The 18,635-nt window shown below is 43.5% G+C and overlaps 1 pseudogene; it reads right to left on the minus strand.

Moving 5' to 3' along the window:
• The window catches only part of LOC148474561 (von Willebrand factor A domain-containing protein 5A-like), a 562,647-nt pseudogene that overhangs the window by 196,330 nt on the left and 347,682 nt on the right, over positions 1-18,635 (minus strand).

Here is an 18,635-nt window from a genome sequence, read left to right on the forward strand (position 1 = left end):
CTACACTCCTGGGAGGGAGAGTGCTGAACGCCCTGCAAGACACTGCGACCAAAATTTGAAGCAGAAGCCGCAAAAGTGTCAAATCTATAGAAACGTACAAAGGTATGAACTGAAGACCATGTAGCTGCTCTACAAAGCTGTGAAGCCGAGACACCTCTACGTGCCACCCAAGAAGTACCCACAGAGCACGTAGAATGCGCAGAAATGGATACCGGCGGTGGTCGAGCAGAAGCAACATATGCCTGACGAATAGTCAGACGAATCCACCTGGCCAAAGTCTGCTTAGACGCAGGCCAGCCACGCCGATTGGCATCATAAAGGACGAACAGAGCCTCTGATTTATGTAGTCCCTCAGTACGGGCCACATAAATACGAAGTGCCCGAACCACATCCAAGGAGTGAGAATCCCCGGAAGAGTCCGACAACGCTGGGACCACAATCGGCTGATTCAGATGATAACCCGAGACCACCTTGGGCAAAAAGGAAGGGCGGGTACGAAGTTCCGCCCGATCGTCATGAAAAATCAAGTAAGGAGAACGGCAGGACAAGGCTCCAAGTTCAGACACTCGTCTGGCCGAAGCCAGGGCCAATAAAAGGATCATCTTCCAAGTCAAATACTTCAATTCCACATCCTGCAAAGGCTCAAAGGTGGATGACTGAAGAAAAGATAAAACAAGATTCAGGTCCCAAGGAGCCGTGGGTGGCTGAATTCTAAGTACCCCTTGAAAAAAGGTCTAAAACTCTGGAATCAGTGCTAGGCGACGCTGGAAAAAAATAGAAAGAGCAGAAATCTGCACTTTAAGTGATCCCAAGCGTAGGCCCGCATCAAGGCCCTTTTGAAGAAAAAGAAGAAGACGCGGTAAATGAAAAGAGGAAGTGGAAGATCCACAACCCTCACACCAGGAGATATAAGCCCTCCAAATGCGATGATAATGCGCTGACGTTATCGGTTTTCTAGCCCTAAGCATGGTAGGAATGACCGACCTAGGAACACCATGGCTTCTTAGTATGGCGGTCTCAATAGCCACGCCGTTAAACGAAGCCGCCGTAAATCTGGGTACACACATGGACCCTGTTGTAGAAGGTCCGATCGTAGCGGAAGAGGCCAAGGTTCGTCTTCCAGAAGGAATAATAGATCGGAGTACCAAACCCGACGAGGCCAATCCAGAGCCACTAGGATGACGGTGGACGATTCTCATTTGATCCGCTTGAGAATCCGAGGGAGAAGCAGAAATGGTGGGAACAGGTACACAAGGCTGTATGGCCAAGGGATCAGTAAAGCATCTGCTCCCACCGCTGCCAGATCCATGGTCCTGGAGCAGTAAAGGGGTAGTTGATGATTCATCTGTGATGCCATCAGGTCTATCTGTGGTTTCCCCCATCTGCAAACAAGACCTCGGGATGAAGGGACCACTCCCCGGGATGAAGATCCTGACGACTGAGGTAGTCCGCTTCCCAGTTGTCGACTCCCGGAATAAATACTGCGGAAATGACCTCTACGTGTTTTTCTGCCCACAGAAGGATGCGACTGGCCTCTCTTATTGCCAGATGACTGCGGGTTCCTCCTTGGCGATTTATGTATGCCAATGCCGTGGCGTTGTCGGATTTTATCCGAACCGGAAGTCCTCATAACAGAGGAGCAGCCTGTATCAATGGTCTGTAGACTGCCCGCAGTTCGAGAACATTGATTGGTAAGAGGGATTCCTGCTGTGACCAAAGCCTCTGGAAGTGACTGTCCAGAACTACAGCTCCCCATCCGCGGAGGCTGGCGTCCATGGTGACCAAGGTCCAATTCCAAATTCCGAAGCACCGACCTACTAACAGATGCTCCATCCGAAGCCACCAGAGCAAGGATATGCGGGTCCGGGGAGACAGACGCACCAGCCGATGCATCTGTAGGTGGGACCCGGACCATTGAGACAGAAGATCCAGTTGAAAAATTCTGGAGTGAAATCTGCCGAATTGGATGGCCTCGAAGGAAGCCACCATTTTTCCCAGGAGACGGATGCAAAGATGCACGGACACTTTCCTGGGTCTGAGCACCAAACGAACCAGCTCCTGTATGGCTATGGCCTTGTCCCTTGGCAAGAATACACGAAGCAGAACAGTGTCTAGAATCATTCCTAGGAACTGAAGTCTCTGGGACGGCATCAACTGAGACTTCTGGAAGTTCACAATCCATCCGTGTTGAATGAGAATCTGATGTGTAAGGGACACTTGGTGTAAAAGGACTTCTGCCGTTGGAGCCTTGATGAGTAAATCGTCTAGGTACGGAACTATCGTCACCCCCCAAGAGCGCAATGACGGCCATCACCTTAGTGAATACCCTGGGAGCTGACAAGAGACCGAACGGCAGGGCCTGAAACTGGTAATGAGCTTCCTTGATGGCAAATCTGAGGAAAGCCTGGTGAGGAACCCAAATTGGGACATGCAGATAGGCGTCCTTGATATCTAACGACACCAGAAACTCTCCTGCCTCTAGTCCCGCAATGACTGAATGGAGAGACTCCATTTTGAACCTGTGAAAAGAAAGATACTGGTTCAAGGATTTCAGATTCAGAATGGGTCTGACTGACCCATCCGGTTTCGGAACCACAAAAAGGTTTGAGTAAAACCCTTGTTGTCTTTGTGCATTGGAAACCGCAACCAGAACCTCGGCCAGCAAAAGTTTCTCGATCACTTGACGCAAAATTAGTTGCTTCAAGGGATCGACGGGCAAACCTGTTGTAAAATAACGCACAGGAGGAGTGAAAGCGAACTCGATCTTGTATCCCTGAGATACCAGATTCCGAACCCAAGTGTCTGGAGAAGTCCGTCTCCAAACCTCCGAGAAACGCTGGAGGTGAGACCCCACCTTCGGATTTCCGAGATGGGATGGGAGCCCGTCATGCCACAGGCTTGTCTGCTGGCTTGGGATCTGGACGGCGGGCATTAGTTGCTTGACGTCCTCTAGCACGGCCTCCTCGCCCCGCTGAAGACGAACCTCGTGATCGTCCCTGAAATCTTGCAGATGCTCGAAAGGAACGAAAGGAATGTCCCCTAAACGAGTGACGCGGAAGAGGTGCTGATGAAGGTAGAAAAGTACTCTTACCTCCAGTGGCCAGCGAGATCCACTTGTCCAGTTCTGGACCAAACAAAATATCGCCTGTGAAAGGAAGAGCTTCCACTGCTCTCTTTAACTCAGCATCCGCTTGCAAGGCACGAAGCCAAAGTGCCCGGCGAGCAGAGACCGCCGAAGCAGAAATCCTAGCGCCTACCTAGCCGATATCTCTGGAGGCGTCTCCTAAGTATACTGCAGACTCCTGAATATGTTCTGCCAGGGTAATCAGATCTGCCCGCAGAGTGTTGGATTTAAGACCCTCAGTCAATTGTTCCGCCCACTTTTCCACAGCCTTGTTGACCCAAGATCCTACCAAGGCCGGCCGAAGAAGAGCACCTGCAGCCGTATAAATGGATTTCAAAGTGGTTTCTAATCTCCGCTCTGACGTTTCCTTCAATGTAGTAGCTCCTGGAACAGGTAACGTGGTCTTCTTTGACAACCGAGAAACCGAAGAATCCACAGGTGGTGGGGTCTTTCTATTTTCACCTCATTCTATTTTCCGCAGGAAACGGGTAAAGAGAGAAAAAACGCTTAGGAATCTGGAATTTACGGTCTGGATTCTGCCAGGCTGCCGTCATCTGTTCGTCCAACTGGAGAGAAACAGGGAACGTGACAGCAATCTTCTGTGACCTGGCAAACAAGGAGTCTTCTAACGATTCTGGAGCTTCCGGGTCAGAAATCTTAAGAACTTCCCTCACCGCTAGGATGAGTGCATCAATACCTTGCATTGCCTCAGGTTCTTGTGAGTAAGTCTCTACGTCTGATTCGTCCAGCATCTCCCCTTCCAACTGAGACGAGTGATCCGCTGCCGAGTCCTCATCCGACTAGAGAACTGCCGGAAGAGCCCTCTTCTTAGATGAGCGACTTACCGTAGCTTCAGGAGCTTTAGACGCAGAACCCATAACCTGAGCAAGGTTATTCACCGAGCGGACTAAATTCTGAGCCCACGCTGGTTCTGTTGCTAGAAAAGAAGGGTGAGATGTGCTAGGTAGATCTCTGGCGGCCTCCCATTCCCTACGGGAAGTGGCTAATTCAGAAGAAAGATCCACCATGACCCCTGCCAAACTATTTATGAAGGAGGGAGTGACAGACTGCGTGCTAGCACTCTCTGCTTCACACGTCTCGCACAGGGAAGACCCTTCGGAGCGAGCATGGGTAAATTTTTTCCTGCACTTAGTACAGGCAAACAGCTGTTGTGAAGCAGCTTTTTCTGTTCTGGATGTCATCATTCACTCACAGACAGACACCACGTACAACTCAGTAGTGCAAAAGGAGTATAGGGAGAAGCAGAATTTCAATAATAATGCTACTCAAGATGCAGACAGAGCAGTATAGGAGGAGCAGAATTTCAACAATAATGCAGCTCAGTAACAGGGGCAGACAGAGCAATATAAGGGAGGAGCAGAATCAATAAAAAAAACAGAAGGTTGTAAAACTACCTTACTGTAATTACAGACCCCCTGTAGAAGCTTCAGTCTTCTCCCCTCCGATCAGCTCTAGCTCTACTGAGGTGCCACTCCCTCTCAGAGCGCGCCAAACAAGCCCAGCAGTAATCTACGCTCTGTGAAGGAGGAAGAGGAGGAGGGCCTATAGGCTCCACCCCCTTTTGTTAATGGCCTCCGCTGTTATATGCACGTGGCATAGACTCTGCATCCCAGCCGCACGCGGGGGCCAGCGGTACGACTGCCGCCAGTGATGAACGTGCCGGTGCCTTTACACAAGCACCGGCACGCATAGGTAGGACCGCCGCTTCACTCTGCAGAGCGCGCCTACCTAACAGCCAGCGCCGGTGTTCTTCCGCAACACCAGCGTGGCACTGACAGCCGCGCGGTGTTAACAGACCCAGCATATTATTTTCACCTCTCCTGCATACTCACAGGGCTGCTGTGGCCAGAGCGCTGGGCAGTGAGGGGAGGGCGCAAGCCAGTGTTAGCTGTGGTGGGCCCCGCTGAGTCTGATGACTCCTTAACTGCCAAAAGGCAGCCTCCCCTCCATAGGGAGACCGGACACAGGCTGCAGTAGCCGTGTGGTCCCCTCTCTGGTGGCTCCCATGATGCAGGCAGACTGTCACAGCCAACAGTCTGCCTGTCCTCATGCTTGTTTCATCTTTCATTAAAATTAATATATACCTTAAGGGCTGGAGGCAGCCCCTGTGCACCGGCTCTACTCGGGCCCATTCTAAAAACTGGGGCTGATGGGGCATAGAGGGGGAGGAGCCAGTCACACTTGTAGATTTTTAAAGTGCCAGGCTGAACTCAACCCACCGTCTAGACCCCACTGTCATGAAGCTCCAGTGTCCCCTAGTGGATGAAGGAGAAATGATCAGGGAAGGGAGAGTTTGGTGGGACATGATGTCCTGACGTGAATGGGGAGTTGGCGATAATAGAGGGAAGATTTGAGGAGAGCAAGTGAGGGAGCCAGGAAGCAAAGTTGTCTTGGAATTTGGAAGGAGAGACAGGGGGACAGTAAATGACAGCTACTCGCCGGTGTACTGGTTGGAAGAGGCGCATGCCATGAACCTCAAATGTAGAAAATGTAAGGAACAGTTCAGAGGGTAGGAGTTGGTAGGAGTAACTGTGGGATTGAAGGACCCCAACACCACCACCATGACGACCCCTGGGGTGGAGTGTGTGAGAAAATGTGAGGCCTCCATGGGAGAGAGCAGCGGGAGAAGTGGTGTCAGAGGGGGAAATCCAGGTTTCAGTAATGGCTAGGAGATTCAGGGAGTTGGTGATGGTGGTTCTATATTTGTGTAAGGTGTGTGGCATGGGTTGGGTCCGCTGGCCCACCTGAACACTACATTAACCGGTAACTGCTATGTTGCTTTGCTTGATGACCATTTGCAGCCCGTCGTGGACTTTATGTACCCCACAACAATGGAATATTCTAGCAAGATAGTGCACTTTGTTTTTGGTCCAAAGTTGTCCAGAATTGGTTTGAGGGGTATTCTGGGGTGTGCCGATGAATGGAGTGGCCACCACATTCGCCCAACATGAACCCAATCGAGCATTTATGGGACATATTATTAGAAATTGGAAGTGATTAGGAACAACAGCAACTCAGCCACAAAGCGGAAGACCACGTAAAATCACAGAGCGAGGTCAACTACTGCTAAGGCACATAGTACGTAAAAGTCGCCAACGCTCTGCTGATTCCATAGCTGTAGAGTTCCAAACTTCCACTGACATTAATGTATGCACAAAAACTGTGCGGTAGGAGCTTAATGGAATGGGTTTCCATGGCTGAGCATCTGCATGCAAGCCTCTCATCACCAAGTCCAATGCCAAGCTTCAGATAAACTGGTGTAAAGCACACCAACACTGGACTGCGGAAAATGGGAAATGTGTTCTGTGGAGTAACGAATCACGCTTCTCTGTTTGGCAGTCAGATGGGCCAGTCTGGGTTTGGTGAATGCCAGGACAACATTACCTGCCTGACCGTATTATGCCAACTGTGAAGTTTGGTGGAGGAGGGATAATGGTATGGGGCTGTTTTTCAGGGTTTGGGCTAGGCCCTTATATTCAGTGAGGGACAATCTTAATGCTTCAGCATACCAAGACATTTTGGATAATGCTATGCTTCCTACTTTGTGGCAACAGTTTGGGGAAGGCCCTTTTCTATTCCAACATGACTGTGCCCCAGTGCACAAAGCAAGGACTATAAAGACATGGTTTGAGGAGTTCGGTGTGAAAAAACTTGACTGGCACGCACAGGGCCCTGACCTCAACCCCATCAAGCACCTTTGAGATGAACTGGAATGGTGATTGTTAGCCAGGCCTTCTCATCCAACAGCAGTGCCTGACCTCATAAATGCTCTACAGAATGAATGGGCACAAATACCCACAGAAACACTGCAAAATCTTGTGGAAAGCCGTCCACGAAGAGTGGAAAAAGGGGGACCAACTTCATATTGAAGTATATGTATTTGAATACAATGTAATTACAGGCCCTGTTGGTATAATGGTCAGGCGTCCGAATACATTTGTCCATATAGTGTATATACACACATACATATAGACATACACAGTCGAGTCACATTATTATGACCACCTCCTCACTTTTGATGTGGTCAAAGGTGAGCGATAGGCCATCTGCACACATATCACTCGTTTGTGATACTCCACCACACACCCTTCAGCAGCTGTGGGATGCACTGCAGTCAGTATGGCTCCAGATACCTGTGCAAACCTACCAGCACCTTACTGAGTCACCCCCAGCCCACCTAGCTGCGGTCCGTGCTGCACACAGCGGTTACTCCGGCTATTAGCTGGTGGTCATAATAATGTGACTTGACTGTGTATATACACACACACATCTAAATCTAACTTACATGAACCGAGGAGGTCCGAGCCGCTGCTAGGATCTCCGTGCCATAAGCGGATCCAAAAATGAGGTGCGCTGTCATCTTTCCAGCATCGGATCTCACATGTTTTGGATCCAATATAGGTCTCTCCCGCAGTGATTCGGCGTCATGTGTCACAGCATCACGGGAGGGGAAAGAGGGTAGGCTGATTGGCTTAGCTTAGCTAGTCTAGTAGTGTTCAAAATGCAGTCAGCAAATCATTGTTGTTATTTTTTTATAGTGCAGGAACATCATTTAATATAATTAATATTGTTGTGTGTGGCTTAAAAAAATATTTTTATTTGGTGCTAAAACGCAAAACCGTACAGTAACTTCAGGCCGTGTTACTGTGTCTGATATAACAGTCCATACTGGTCAGTAGGACAAGAGCCACCACGCAGTGTGTCACAGTCTGTGTGCACATTTTTGTGATAGATTTAGGCCATGATACTGTGTCTATATGTAATAAATAACAGTCAGTAATGGTCAGTAGGTCAAGGGTCACCACTTATATTATATGAGCAGCATGTCACAGTCGGTGGGCACTTTTTTGTTAAAAAAAAAGAATTGAACAAAAAGAAAAGAATTTGCTCCCATTTGCAGGTGCTTATTTGAAAGGGGACAACGTTTTGCTTTATTATATCCAGCCAAATTGAGAATATCCTATGAAGGAAAAACCTACTTTTTTGATACACCACAAGCTACAAAGAACTTTGTGGACTCTCTTCCACCTGCCGTACCATCACAGAGTTACGGCTGATTGGAACACGGGTGTTCCATTATATTTCAAGTTTTCCACATGCGTGATTTCCATTCAGGTTCTATATACCAAATGTTCTTTTTTCTGAATGTTACTGCTAATTGAACGCAATCATTTCATCACTATTATGCAATTTTTCATTATTTGTTATATTCAAGTAGTGTTCTTATTATTGTCGTGGTATTTTGAGAGGTCGCAATATGGACCATTAGAAAATATCTTTTTGGTTTTTATTATAATTTACCGACAATTTTTATGTAAGATACAGTTTTTAGGTCGTATGACCTTAATTTACTTGCATTGGTCTCATGGTACCTATATAGATATTCAATTTGTTTCCTTTCTTTTAATCTCTAAATGGTTTTTATTTTATTGTTATAGTAGGCGATTATTTCAATCGCAATATTGGGTTCTTAAAAATTTACAAATAGGTTATATATTGCTTATATGGATATGCACGGAGATATATTTTCCCATCTTTTTCTCTATGACATGGTGCTCTAGGGAATATATTTTCTTACTCCGATGCCTGCTCGCTGGGACAGGTGGGAGTTGTATTGCAATTTGCTATTAGAAATATTTACTGTTCAGAGCCTAGGGTAGGAATAGGTTGATATGGTTACACAACCCTCTAACTCCACAAGGGTAAAGTCAGTACTTAAATTTGTTTCATGGAACGTAGAGGGATTGAACACCCCTATCAAGAGATGTAAGGTCCTTAAACATCTAAAAAGTATAAAACCAGATGTGGCATTTCTGCAAGAATCTCATTGGAATTCTAAAGATTACAATACGCTGAGAGATACTTGGATAGGTGATTACAGAGCCGCCTCATTCACATCTAAACGTAGAGGAGTTTTGATTCTTTTTTGTAAAAATATACCATATAATATTAGAGACACATTGATAGACCCTGATGGCAGATTTATCTTTATAAAGATATCACTACATGACTCGGTTTATACCTTGACCAATGTTTATGCCCCTACTAGCCCAAATAAGATATTTTTCACAAAGTTATATACTAGATTGCAGGGCTGGATGGAAGGGGAATTAATTATGGGAGGTGATTTCAATTGTGTAATATCCCAGGGTTGAGATAGATCCAATATACCAGGTAGAGACAGAGAGACTTTAGTGTCCCCTATACAGTTGTTAATAGACTCATTACAACTATGTGACCCATGGAGATGTCAGAATCCTGTAGCTCGTGAATATACCTTTTATTCACATCCACACCACACCTTTTCACGAATTGATTTTTGGCTATTGTCTCGTTCTTTGTATCAAAAGATAGAGTCCTCGGGGATAACACCCATAGCAGTTTCAGATCATGCTCCGATATGGTTTACTCTTTCATTACAATCCCCTATTGTTACTTCATATAATTGGAGATTTCCTGTATATTTAAGTAAATCAAATGATTTCAATACACATTTGAAGAGCGCATTTTGTAATTATGCAAATGATAATATTGAACATTTGGATGATGTTAACTTATTTTGGGCTGCCTCAAAACCGGTACTTCGAGGACAAATTATGGAGTATGTGGCCAGGAAACGCAAGCTGCTAACTTCTAAATTGAGGGCATCTACTAAACATTTAACAAAAACATATGACTCACTCATTTTGAATGAGACACCTGAAAATAGACAGAGATATGTAGAAGCTAAAAATGAATATGATCTTTTGTGTGAAGAACAAGCCCAATACTCACATAATATTCAGCGTAACAAATTCTTTCGAGAATGTAATAAATCGGGTAGATTATTGGCTAATTTAAAACAAAAATCACAATACATCTTCACATATTCTTCAATCTAGGCATTTGTGTTAATAGTTCATCTGATATTTCGGAACAGTTTCAGCAATATTATAAACAATTATACGAGGCGCCCCCTGAATAGCCTGCATTAGCTATGAGATTTTTGAGGGAGGCAGGTTTACCAATATTGACAGAGGAGGAAAGAGAATCTTTAGTAGAACCGGTAACGGAGTTAGAACTGTTACCATTAATTAAGGCATTATCTAAAGGCAAGACTCCAGGACCTGACGGTTTCAGAGCGGAATATTATCAGATTCTTTCCACTCAAGTAATGCCGCATTTGTTGTCCTTGTTTAATGCTATTATTGGAGGGAGGGCTCTGCCAACTGGTTTTAATAAGGCCAGAATTATAGTATTGCCAAAACCTGGAAAGGACCCCACATTAGTTTAGTCCTACAGACCCATTTCGTTACTGAACCAAGATCTAAAATTATTCACCAAATTATTGGCTCAACGACTTCAAAATATTCTTCCTAGAATACTCCATCCAGCACAAAACGGATTTGTTAAGGGTCGTACATCTGTACATAATATACGCCTGTTGATAACAGCTTTGACACATTCTAAACAATAAATAATAGAGAGGCTATAATAGTTAGTTGCGATGCCGATAAGGCGTTCGATCGTGTTTCCTGGTCACATATATCACGTATCTTACACCTCCAACAATTTGGCGATGGATTTATTAATATTTTTAGGTTACTTTACACACGCCCCACTGCCTTTCTGACAATTAATGGATTAAATTCGTCTTCGTTTTATTTATGAAGAGGCACACGCCAGGGATGCCCCTTATCCCCATTACTTTTTGATCTGGCCCTGGACCCTTTAGTACGCACATTTATTAAAAATGATTTGTGGAAAGGAATTTTACTGGGGAATTGTACGATTAAGGTGTCAGCGTTTGCAGACGACCTTCTTTTATACTTTAGTGAACCAAAGAGGGCCTTCCCCTCTTTAATTAAAATATTACAAGATTTCCGCGATATCTCAGGTTTTTTGGTGAATTTTAGTAAGACTGAAGCTTTAGCACTATATGCTGATGCCAGACTAGGATGGGGGGATCAGTTTCCCTTTCGCTGGGCTCAAGGACATTTAACATATTTAGGGCTAAGATTTCCCAATACGTTAGAAAATTTATACACAGCTAACATCACATTTTCTATTCAATAGATGTTACAAGATTTTGAAAAATGGAAACATATGCCTTTATCTTTTCGGGGCAGATGCCAGTTATATAAAATGACTTCCTTCCCCAGATAATTATACCCACTCCAGATGCTTCCTTTTCTTCTAACAAAAAATGATGTTAAAATAATTAATGGAGCTTTAGCTAAATTTATTTGGGCAGGCAAACGCCCCAGAATTTCGTTATTAAAGTTACAACAACCACTGTCACTTGGAGGGGTGAATCTGCCCTGTGCACAAGATTATGCTATAGCAGCCAATTATAGATATGTTCTAGACTGGATAGGGAATAGTAGTCATTTTGCGTATAAGGAATTGGACCAAGCTTTTAGCCTTGAGTGTAATTTGGTCAGTTTATTGCATACTCCGCCCTTACATATTAGTTTAGATATTAAACGTAACCCTCTTTTGAATACTCCTTGCTCCGCTTGGCGAATATTAAGGAAACGACTCAATCTCTCACACACAGGATCTCTGTTTAAACCAATTTTCACTGGTATTAATTTACAAGATGATATATCTGCAAAAGTTTTTAGGGACTGGAATCTACAGGGACTTAGTTTGATCTATCAATTTTTAGATGAAGACTGCTCTACAGTATTGTCTTTATCTACACTTAAAGAGCGTTATCCCAATATCAATTTTCCAGTGTTTGCATATTTTCAAGTAAGAAGTTATATTCTAAAAACATTGTCGCAGCTTAGTCATTTGGATAAAGTTAATGTCTTAGATGCTGTGGTGAGAAGTGGGAGGGGGGAAACATGGTCTACATCAATGCTTTATGATTATGTACGAAGGCGGTTGGACCTTACTAAAGTTAATACAGGTCTGGCCAAATGGCAAGATACGTTTCCAGATTTGACGCTTCAACATATTATTACGTCCTGTACTACATTAAACAATTAGTTTCTTCTTCATATGCTGAGATGCATTACAAAATATTGCACAGAGCGTATTATACACAAAAACTTAGACATTTAATAGGAACATCAGATAATTCTAACTGTTTTAAATGTTCAACACCTAATGCTGACATAGTGCACTGTTTGTGGTCCTGTGAGATTGTTCAGGTATTTTGGAGAGAAGTACAGTCTTATATAAATAATATATTAAATATCCCTTTTGAGATATCGATGGCTTGGGCGCTATGGAACCACTATTCTACTGCAACTCAACTGAAAATATCAAGGGGAAAACGCTTACTATTAGCTAGAGTTGCAGGAACAGCTAAAAAAAACTATCCTATCACAATGGATCGATTCTGATTGTATTCCCTCCCAGCTTATGTTACCAAGATTAATGTATCTTTATCAGATGGACTGGGTAGAAAGCTCACTTGATATCGAAAATAGTGCAAAATTTTTTTTTGAGATATGGCTCCCCTATATCAACAGTCTCTCTCCGTCTACCAGAGAAAATATATGTAAAGTGGTAATTTTGACCACATGGTATAATACAGAGATACTGGATAATGGCCATCCACCATTCTGAGGGTAAACTATAGTGTTTCTAACTTGTTATGAGATGCAGGAGTGGTTTTTGCATAACACAATCAATATATGGCTCATGCTTTGATATATATACTATTATTCTAAGATACTGACTATTAGGTGGAAATTCTGCTTGTATTGTATGACATATATTCAATTCTTTCTATACTAGTATGTCATAGAAATTTTATAACTACAAGTTATATTGAAAAATGTAATCTCTGTCTAAATTGTATAATAACAATAAAAATATTATTAAAAAAAAAAAAGAATTGTGATAAAAAATTCAGTCATTGTAATGGAACATGTCAACAGAACAGCAATAGCAGCGACCAAGCACTAGCTCTGCAGCTGCTGCCACCATCAGTTATGATGATACACTTTAACATCAACTACTAAAACTGATATTCAAAGGTCTAGTGGGGCTTTTAGTCAGGGTATCTAAAATACAAAAAAAAAGTTCCAGGTAGAAAAACAAATAAATTGCCAACATGCCATACACCACACGCTGTGGCAAGGAAAGGCACAAATCCATAACCCTTATTTCTGAGTGGTGGTTCTGCAACTGCTGTCAGTCAGGCAACTGCTTCTGCCTCACATGATGAGGCAATAGCATCTCACTTTTAAAGAGATGTAAAAAATAAATGAAGGAATATCAGTGCTGAAAAAACCTAAGGCAGTAGAACAAACTGTATTGTTAAGAAACATCACAAATCCATGAGGAGAGTCTGAGGGTGTATTCAATTAGCGTTTAATGTATTGGGGCTGCTATTTTGTCGGGCCATAAAGATGCGGCAAGTGTTTTAAACATCACACGTGGCTGGTGCAGGTGTTTTTTTCTTAGTGGATTTAAAAATCCACCTACGCCAGCCACGTGCAATTTGGACGACCGATTCGCAAACGACGGCGAAAACGGCAGATTTCACCTCTAATTGAATACGGCCGTATGTGTGTCGGCGAGTGCTATGTGTGAGCCTGACCTTTCTGTACTCATAGACAAGCCTCCTTCCTCCAGTTCTGCACCCTATGCCAATCTGGGCATGAGCAGCACAAGTCAAGAAGTTGCTAACCTAGACATTGAGGATGCTATGGTAGAAGTGCAACAGGATGAGGGGGATATTTGTACAGTGGACACAGGCCCTAATGATGATGACGATGTTGTTTGTTTAAGTGAGACACCAGTGGAAGCAGTTCTTGACCTTGATAAAAAGGCAGCCATTGTCATGCCTGGGCATAAGATGAAAAAATCCACCTCTTATGTGTGGAATTACTTTTACTCAAATATGGACAATTGTCTTGCCATCTCCAGTATAGCGTTTGTAAAGCCACAGTAAGTAGAGATAGGGAATTTAACCATTTAGGAACCTCCTACCTCTTACATTGTTTGCAGCACGTGTAATTCAAGTTTCCTTTCTCTGAGTTGAATTACTTACATACTCCATTTTCCTCGGACCTCTGACCTAGTTCTCGATTAATGAAAGAAGTGTAAAGCATGTGGTACAGGGGATAAAGTAACTCAAAGAAACTCTAAATCATATTTTCTTTTTGTATTTTATACAATGACCAAAATTATGTCTTGCTATTATTTAGTTTAAAATTGTCTGATAGTGTCTGTACCCAATTATAGAATGAGGACTAACCACAGGACAAAACAAGCTAAAATATAATATGATAATAACTATTTGTTACTGTATGTATCTCATGGTAGAAAATAATCTGGCAATAACTGTTGCAGTTGTCGAAGCTGGATAATTGGCTGAGACAAGATCAGTTTAAAATTGAATCGCAGCAACGCCATCTTGTGACTGGCCGCAAGATGCCATCTTGGAAATGAGATCGCAAGATGCCATTTTGCGAATGGCCGCCCAAGCGCCATTTTAGATAAACTCACAATTAAGTACATATGGCGATATTACTATTAGCACCATGCGATTGCATCTTTCAGCATTTCTCATACACACATTAATACGCACAACTGCGCTGTTAACTAGTCACATATTAGTGAATGCATAAGACCTTGTATGAAAACGCTGTTTTATTAGCTTCATGCGCACGCATTTGCCCCAAGTTAACTAGCGTCTTTAAATCAAACCCCGCATACTCACACATTACATATTCATATACAAGGTTCCATAAGCTTTAAAGTATAATATTTAAGTTTGTACATTTAGTATAAATGTTGTGAAATAAAGATTATTTGGTAATTAAGGTTTTATACATGATAAGTGAGCCGTGTTTGGTATTGTACTGATGCGTACTCTTTCAACAGAATTCCGGTATTATCAGTGGAGATCGCATCATGCATTCTCGACTTATGGACCGCAGAGACTTCAAGCAACAAAATGTATATTATATGAACAACTGTTAGGATGTTGCATGGGGTGGGAAACCAGAGACCCTCAGTTGTTGGAGGCTGGGTTGTGTCTATTTGAACCAGCCTGTTAAACGCTCTGTAACAGATGCATCCCCCTTGGGAACCAATGGCATCAGCAACAAACTTCTCTATTGTTCTGTCTATTCCTGCGGGGTATAAATATGTGTGCTCCAACACTGGGTCTTAGTCTTCGTGCTGAATGCTGATTGACGAGGGGTTTCTTGCTGATGCCTAACATCTGGTCCGGAAGCGCTGCGTATGTATACTGTACTTGGGTCTGTATAATTCCTTTGCGCCGAATTGTGTCTGGATCAATAGTGTGTAACTGACTGTACTTTTTACTTGAATAATGCTGTGTGCTTTGGAACCACATGTTCTAAGTTTGGAGTCTCTATTTATTGTATGACTGCGTACGCAAATTAGCGTCATCCTTAGAGGTTTATAGGTAGGATATTAGAAGGTATAGACAGGGGTATATAGAGGTTCAATTCCAGTATCGTTAGTTGGAGGCTCGTAGTAGTGAGGTCACTTACCTGCTCACACGGCACATACGGCTATCGATATCTCAGCAAAGGGTGGAGTGGCCACATGCAGGGTTTACCTGCAACTGCTTTGTGCTGAAAGATCGCTATCCATTTTTGTTTGAGCCAAGGAAGCTGACTAGAATCCAGGGACAAGAGAGGAAAAAGTTTGTTTTCCTTTGTTGATAGAACCTAACGTTAAAGGGGTGCCGCAGTATTGAGCACGCCGCTGAGTCGCAGTTTTGCGCACAGTAAAGATGCTCTTTTGTGTACGCAGCTAAAAGTTGTCATACGGTTGTGTGGTAGTCGCATTATTGTGTATGTGACTGGTCGCACAATAGCGTATACGTACGTCCGGTTGTGCTGCCACATGTTTAAATAAAGCAGTTGAGGTTTACATTTTTCAATTGTTATCAATACCTGGGTTAACGTTTATTTTTCTGCGCAGGAAAAAGTATGTAACAGTGAGTATTTGTTGGACAAGGTTAAGGGTATTGTATGATCCTTAAGGGCTAGGTGCAAGGGTTAGTCTAGCTGCTCGATAAGTAGCTTACCATTCTATACACAGTAGCATGTGTACATGTTGTCTTTGTTGTAGAGAGGTGCGTGGAAGTAGCCGACTTAAACTTCCATAGGTGTGGAAGTTGCCTTACTAAATCTTATCCAGGTGTGTGGGCGCCACCGTTTAAATCGTCCACAGATAAGTGAAAGTATCTTGATTGTCTTTCACCAGTTTAAATCTTTATTGAAAAGCGTAGTATTTTGTCTCAGAATGGGAGCGCGCAAACAATGGAGATGTTAGACAATGATGTGCTGCTAATGGAGGCGCCGATCGGATCGGCTCGTCGTATTATGCATACTAAGTACGGTACTTATGCAATAAGGTATTGTGATGTATGGTTTAATATGATGATGAAGAGTGTTAGACCATTTCCCAGAATTGGTAGTTTTGATAAGGATGTATTAGATAATGTCCGGGATCACATCAGTTTGATGCGCTCCTGAGAGAAAAATTTTAAATTTTATGAATGTTTAAAATTGTGGCAGCATGAAGGGGATGCATGGCTTAAAAATGTGCAAGCGACGCAAACTAGCGTTGCGAGCGCATTGCACGCTATATTGTAATACAGGCCTGCCGCAAAATGGCGTGCACGTGCAGCAAGGTAGCATTGTGAAGAGTATTGCCAGCAGTTCACGCTCACCTCCCCCACCTTATGTGGATGGAGGTGCAAGTACAGTTACCAAAAATACCCATAAAAATGTAACAAGCAATTTGTACCCTCTCTTAAGCAACCATAACGAAAATGTTATGATGTGGATGATGAGCCTATTGTAATGTCTGCCATTTCCCATGCTGTGCAAATGATAGATGCTGCATCACCACAATCACGAGTGGTGCCGCCATCTTCATCGGTAACAGCAAGGGAAGTGTTAACACACTCTGCACCCATAGAGGAAGTTGTTAATACCATACATAGCAGCAGCAGATTAAACCCCCAGCCAGGTAACCAGGTCAAAGGTAGCAGCGCTGCCGGTCTGCATCCCATTCGGACGATAACCGTTCCGAATGGAAATGCAGATGCGAATGGTGTAGTGCCCACGAGGGAAGTAGTAATGCATTATCCCTGGACAAGAGCAGAACTAAATTCCATCATAAATGATTTCCCCGATGCCAAAAAGGAACTAGCCAAATGTCAAAGATTTTTGAGGAATTTGGGTAGTTCACATGAACCCACTAATAAAGATTGGCGTGTGGTGTTAAGGGCCTGTCTGCCACGCAATACCGACGTGACAAAATTTATCATGGATTGTGTATTGGATGGCGACGTTCCTTTAACAGATCAAGTAAACCAAGGTAACATTTCCCGCATTGTAACTCAATTCGGTATATATTTTCCAGTAGTAGTTAACTGGAACAAAATTTTCACCATTAAGCAAAAGGAGAGTGGATCTGCAGAGGATAATTGCGACCGGGCTCTGCAGGCTATCACCAAGTACACTGGGATAGAAGATATTATAGATAGCACTCACCACAGGGGAATGATAGTCACGGTACTCATGGATGGTCTGAAAGAGGTATTTAAAGACTCAGGTTCAGACCTCACAGCCTGGCTGGAGGGGACTCACAATAGATACCCTCATAGAATCTGCCATAAAACATGATAAAAACATCTAAAAAAAGACAGAGACCCAGAGCGAAAAACTAATGGCTGTCAGTATCAAAGCTCTGGAGGGAATGACTGTAACATCACAGCCAATGGACATACTTGCACCTGCACACACACTTACACCTGAACAGTTATATTCCCTCACTAACCCCACGCAACAACGAACACAGCTCTATTCCACTAACCCAATGCAACCACAGGTCCCATACTCATATCCCCCACAATACTCTTACCCTCCCTATCCTTACCCATATCCACCACCTTTACCCCCTGCTCAAACCTCACAACAACACATATTACCCGATCCACGGACATGTTTTAATTGTAAACAAACAGGACACTTAAGTAGAACTGTACAGTAAAAAGAGTAGGAACCCCAAATCAGGGAAGACCTGGATATCCCCATAAGGGATATGCACAGAGACCAGCAAATGTTCAACAGGCACCAGCTCCAATTGTGGCCATAAATGCTTAATTGGAGAATGGTAGCCAACGCTAGGGGTCAGGTCATACCTGTAGTCGATAGTCAGGTTAATGGGAAGTACTAGGGAAGAACCGGTCATGATGGTTGATGTAGCTGGTACTGAATATCCTTTTCTTGTAGACACAGGGGCGACCAGGTCAGTTATGAAATCTCCCATTAATTTACAGGTGACCAACGAGACAGTACCAACAATGGGTGTAACAGGTAAAGTGGAACATTATCCTTTAACAAAGTCCACAGAGGTTACTATTGGGGCGTTGCATACCAAGCATTTTTTCCTTCTGGCTGCTGCGACTCCTACTAACCTGCTGGGCAGAGACTTGTTATGTAAGATGGGATGTGTTATATATTGCACCCCTGATGGTGTATTTTTTAGATATCCC

Source organism: Taudactylus pleione, unplaced genomic scaffold (assembly GCF_031769625.1).
Source record: "Taudactylus pleione unplaced genomic scaffold, aTauple2 ptg000830l, whole genome shotgun sequence".
NCBI lineage: Eukaryota > Metazoa > Chordata > Amphibia > Anura > Myobatrachidae > Taudactylus > Taudactylus pleione.